Here is a 6,099-nt window from a genome sequence, read left to right on the forward strand (position 1 = left end):
AAACTACAATTCTTTAAGATTAATTTCTAAACTCAGTAGTGAAATTATGATACAATCACTTGGCAAGTATCCAACTTTTTCCTGGGCAATTACTACTTTGGCTGGTAAAGAATATGCCTTTTCAAAAACATGCATATTAATTTCTTTCATTGAGTAAAATTTGAGTTAAGTATAAGTTAATATTTATCAAACAGAATCTATATTAGTTATCTATTGCTGTGTAATAAATTACCCCAAAACTTAGTGACTTAAATCAATAAATAATTATAATCTTGCAGAGTCTATGAGTAAGAAACCAGGAAAGCTTAGTTGGGTCTTTTGGCTCTGTGTTTCTCACAAGGCTGTATTGAAGGTGCTGGCTGGTGCCGCAGCCCTCTTAAGGCTTGACTAGGGGTGGATGCTGGCAGGATTTAGTTCCTCACTGACTGTTGACTAGAGGCTACCTTCTGGTTTTTGCCACATGGACTTATCCATTGGGCAGTTCACAACATGGCAGTTTTCTTCATCAGAATTAGCAACTGAAAGGGTAAGAGAGAGTGAGAGGTAGATAGAAGTCACAGTTTTTTGTAACCTAATTTCAGATACGACATTCTGTCACTTTGCCATATTCTGTTCATTAGAAACAAGTCACTAGGTCCAGCCCATGCACAAGGGGAGGAAATTACATAAGATGTGAAAACTAGGAGGTGCGGCTGTTGGGAGCCATTTTAGAAGCAGCTACCACAGTAACTCTTGAAAGAAGGAAAAACAAGAAGTAAAAATGCTAACTCAGCTAAAGAGTCATTATAAGGGAATAACTTTTGTGTGCAGAGATGGCATTATTGATGGCGATTACCTTCTGCATGTGTGGTCAGGAATGGAAAGACTGCTAATTGAAATAAAAATACTTTCCACAAAAACAAAGAGTGTTCTATGATTTATAGCTGTTCACTGTAGAGTTTCTGGCTGTTTTTGACTCTGTAAACAGGTTTTATAGTGAAGCAAAAACTAAACATGAATCAGCAAATTGGTACTGTGAATTACAGTTCAAAAACAATTCTGGGATATACCAATTGGTAAGAATTTATTGAGTGCCTACTATGTTCTAGAAACTTACTGACATTGGAGAAGAATAAGACATAGTATTTGCTCTTAATTAGTCTGTGGCATGTCTTGAAAATCCACGAAATAGGAATCAACCCTTTATTAGAGTAGTGAATCAGATTCTGGGCTCTAAATTCAAGAAATGAAAGAAATAGGAAAAAATTCAGAAGAGTAATTAACCACAGGATTAAAACTTAGAAAATAGAATTTATATGGAAAGTCTGAAGGCACAAAGCTTACTTAATCTGAGGAAGGTAAAAATTGTTCCAATAATCATCTTTATGAATAGTTATATAGAAGATGGAAGTATTAATAGATGCTTGTGCCCTCAAATGAGAGATCTGCAAAAAGATTGGATTTCTGAATATAGCATATATTAAAAAAGGTTTTCTAAGAGAGAATTGTTTAATATAGGAAGGGTCAATGACAACTTTTATAGCATATTTTTCTCTGGTGTCATTAGACATGTTATATATAGTATAGAAAAAAGTCTAATTATACACTCAATTTTTAACAATGGTTTCTGTCAAGAACTATAAAGGATTTAAGATTTTACCCTACATATAAGCTAGTAAGTTAGCCTGCCACAGTTTCATGGATGCCAGAAGAAGAGAGGAAATTCCTTGGTCCAAGACAAAGGATAATTTATTACTTACCGCAAAGTAGGAGCCAGAAAATCTATCATCATTTTTCTTTTCCTGGTTCCCTGAGCTCCAGTACTCATAAAAGAACACAAAGTGGGCTAGGTAAAGAGAGTGAAGTTCAAAAAACATTTTGGCTTTGCTTCTTGGCCTTTTGACTAAGATCAAATGTAGTATCTGTTCTTATCAGTTAAATATGATATGTTTTCTAATGGAGGACAATATATTAAGTGGATATGTAGAGTAGGGAGGTAGAATAGGAGCCTGTTCTGTCCATTCCATGCATCAACCTGGTACTGCAGTAACTCCAGGAACTATAAACACACATACACACAAAAGTTTTCTGGCATCTGAGATAACTGGCTTAATTTTAAGAGCACAGTGACTTTTAGAAATTATAGTAGCTACAGATATTTCAGACAGTAATTTGGAATATGCAAAAGTTTAGAGAAACTGTTAATTGAAACATCTATATTTGATTATTCTTAATATACCACATTGAGATAAATTTGCTGTTCTCAAGAGCCGCTTTAAAGATCAGATAAATTATAATTGTTAGGATTTTTGTACATGTTTTTAAATTTAATGGGGTTAAAATATTTTGGAAAAACTATTATGCTGTGTTAGGAAACCACATCCTTTCTGTTTGGTAACCATCCCACTTAGCCTCAAAAAGGAGCAGAAGATGCTTTGTTCTTAGGCGATTGGTGGAGGATGATAACCATATCCTCACTCATTGGCACCCTTACATAGAACATTTCTGCCGCGCCTTTCTTTTGATCAGAGATAGTCTTCTGGGCTCATTTCATCTATTTGACAGGAGTGCTGATAAGTACCTCTTAGGTGATCAGGGTCTAATAAGCCTATCACAGATGTTGTTGTGTTACAACCCCTTTTCAGTTGTATTTTCTTTATGAGAACTGTTTGAAACTTTCCACACCTTCTGTTGGCCCAAAGGTAATTATTTTTCTGTTTGGAAACTGTGAGATAACTCATCTGAGATGATTTTCTTTTTTAATACTCCCTGGGGAAGATATATATACTTTTTTACTTTGAAAGTTTTCCTTTAAAAATAATTTCTTCTGAGTTTCCTTCTCTGTTCTGTCATTCTGCAACTTGTGCTGGAAAATGATGTTACTTATTTTTGGCTTCATTAGAGTAACAACTGGCCACTTAAAAATTAAGCTTTATGCTCAATGTCTCCCATACTTATAGGCAAATTTCTTAAATTTTGCTTAAGAGCAAAATTACAGTGGAAGCGTGGGTTTTCAAAATGTTGCTAGTCCTAGAGTCTGTTTAAGACTTGAAGCTGTACAGCAGAGATATAATAAGCAATTAAAATAATTTTTTGCACGTTTTCTAAAAGCCTTTGAGGTATTACCTAAGTTGCTTAATTATTAGTTAGTACAATGTCTTGGCAAAGTGTCATGATTGCTTTTCTCAGTTCTCAGTTCCTTTTAGACCTTTTTTCTTTTTAAGCTTCTCCTACCTTGTGAAATGATTCAAAAAATTTAAATGCAAAATATGTACTTATGCAACATTTTTGGATTATCCATTTAACTAAGAAAATATTAGGAAATAAAATATTTATGGTATGACTTCTACTACCACTCAGAATGGTATAACAGGGACCAGAATTAACCTCCCACCTAAGATAATTAGACAACTGGATAAAATAAGTAAGATAATTGTTTTCATATATCAGATAGTAGGCAGTACAGGACAGTGATTTCTCAAAGAAACGAATAAGGTGAGTCCTATGATCGCCCCTGGCTGTAGGAGATTTTCCAGGCTGCAGCACAGCTTGGAAGAAGGAACCCATACAGAGCTTGGCCATCTCTTTGAGTTGAGGAAACAGCATGAAGATCTGGGAGGCAAAGGCATCAGAATTTGCAAGGTAAAAATCAGAGGAGAAAGCTGAACAAAAGAAGAGCTCTGAATGGGTTCTCCTTGAGTCTTCAGTTGAATAATAATTAATAAATACATGTGAGAAAAACTACCAAGGCTGGAGAATCACTGGAAAAGAGCAAGCAGAACAAAACTTGGAGCTACAAAGCGCTGGAAATAGTTTGCGTTCCAACCAGATATTAATAGGGTGGAAAAGTTTGGGTATTATTTTACAATGTATGAACAATTTAGTAAATTTTAAAAAAGGAGGGAACTATATATATAGGTAACTTAAAATGTAAAAAAAAAAAAATCACATCCATAATTTCCATCTAGCTTATTAGAGTCATAGTATTGGGCAGTACCAATTAAAATAGTAAAGCTATATTGTACCTCTCTTTTACTCAAAAGTGAGAATATTTAAACTATAACCTTGCTATCATTTTTCCTCTTGGCTACAAAACAATGATGTAGGAGCTATTAACCCCATTTAACACATGAGTAAACTGAGTTTCAGTGAAGGTAAGAAATTTTCCAAAAGTTGTACATCTAGTAAATGGCAGAGCCAGGATTAAATCCTATTTGTTTTTTTGCCCTGGGGTAGAGTACAGTGGTGTCATCACAGCTCACTGCAGCCTTGAACTCCTGGGCCCAAATGATCCTCCCACCTTAGCCTCCCGAGTAGCTGGGATTACAGGTACACACCGCCATGCCCGACTAATTTTTTTTGTTTTTTTTGTACAGACAGGGTCTCTCAATGTTGCCCAGGCTGGTGTAGATCTCTTGGGCTCAAGTGATCCTCCCACTTTGGCCTCCCGAAATGCTGGGATTAGGCATGAGCCACTACGTCCAGCCCATACATGTATTTCAAGGAGTGTTTTATCTATCATTAGTTTTTGTACATAATATTCCTGTGAAACTCATGGTCAGAAAACATTATTTATTTTACAAGTGGATAAATTGCAGCCTAAAGTGGCTGCATTGCTAAAAGCATCTGGAGAAATCTAGGGAAGTAAACAAAACAAAACAAAACAAAACAATCATCAATAACACCTTTTACGAAATTTTTATCAATCATCTAAATTATAAAAGTAATTAATTTATGCTTGTTATAACAAGGGAAATGATCCAGAGATACGTCAAGAAAAGGTGTTCATCTCCCCAGGTTCATGCTTTTTAGGGGCAGTCAGATAAACACAGGGCAATTGAGATTCAGAGTTTAGGAAATATACTGCTTCCTACGAATAGGCATAGCACTGAGTGCTCTATGTTAGTACTTATGTACCATATTGCTGATAAACTCATTTTTTCAAGAATGATTACTATTTTTATCTTATGTAATGCTCTCAATATATCCTACAGGTAGTATTGTGTTTGAAAATTAAGTGCCTAAATATTATTATATTAAGTCATTAAATACCTTTAATTATGAATAAAATTACCATATTAATACCAGCAACAAGCTATTTAAAAATATTTTTAACATATTTTTCTCTTTTCTATTAATCCTTTTACAAAATCTCAGAAAATCTGCACAGCCTCCTAGAAACATCCAACAATTGTTACTAAGTCACTATCAACAGTAGTGATAGTGACTTCTTAACTCTGCTTGTCTTCTTTTTGAGTGAGTAGCAAAGTATGTTTTAGCAGGAATAAATATGCCTATGTGAACAAGAAATTATTGGAATTCCAGCATTTATTCTGATATTCAATATTATAGCAGAACCTAAATATTAAACTTAGTAGTACCAATAGTAAATATAGAGTTCTAAACTTTTTATTTTTAGCATTTGGTGTAGCTACTTACCAATAACTTCCTTTTAAAGGATAGAATTGACTGCCACTGCAAATTCTTTTTCATAAGCATGTGATGATGGAAAGCATATTAATATAAATCTCTTTCAAAAGATAGATCTCCAAAAGTTACTATAATTCCAAAATGTGGGTTTAGTTTTTTAAAAAAATTTAAATATAATACTAAATATGAGATGACTGAACTAGTTTAGTGTTCAAGTTTTGATGTTCCATTTCATTCTTTAAAAAAAAAAGTTTTGCTTTTCCTTTTACAGGCAGGGTCTTGATCTATTGCCCTTGCTCTATTGCAGCAGCCTGATGAAGTAATCCTCCTGCCTCAGCCTCCTGAGTAGCTGGGACTACAGGTACATGCTACCACACCTGGCTAATTTAAAAAAAATTTTTTTTTTTTGTAGAGACGGTATCTCATTATGTTGCCCAGGCTGATCTCGAACTCCTGGCCTCAAGTGATCCTCCTGGCTTGGCCTCCCAAAGTGCTGGGATTACAGGTGTGAGCCACCATGCCCAGCTGCTTTTCCTGGTTTCAAAAGAAATACAGTTATTATTTTTAAAAGTGGAAAATATAGGAAAGCACACTAAAGAAAAAGAAATAATCAGTAATTGCTCCATCTAGATATAATTTCTCTATATATTTTGAAGGCTATCTTTGTAGTTTTACTTTTTCATAGAAACT

At 34.5% G+C, this 6,099-nt stretch overlaps 1 non-coding gene across 1 annotated transcript; it reads left to right on the plus strand.

Moving 5' to 3' along the window:
• Positions 1 to 1,862: 1,862 nt before the first annotated feature.
• Positions 1,863 to 2,051, plus strand: LOC138380949 (U2 spliceosomal RNA). The gene has a single exon (XR_011232923.1). It is a non-coding gene; the product is annotated as a U2 spliceosomal RNA (small nuclear RNA).
• The last annotated feature ends 4,048 nt before the right edge of the window (positions 2,052 to 6,099 follow it).

This window comes from Eulemur rufifrons, chromosome 2 (assembly GCF_041146395.1).
Source record: "Eulemur rufifrons isolate Redbay chromosome 2, OSU_ERuf_1, whole genome shotgun sequence".
Lineage (NCBI taxonomy): Eukaryota > Metazoa > Chordata > Mammalia > Primates > Lemuridae > Eulemur > Eulemur rufifrons.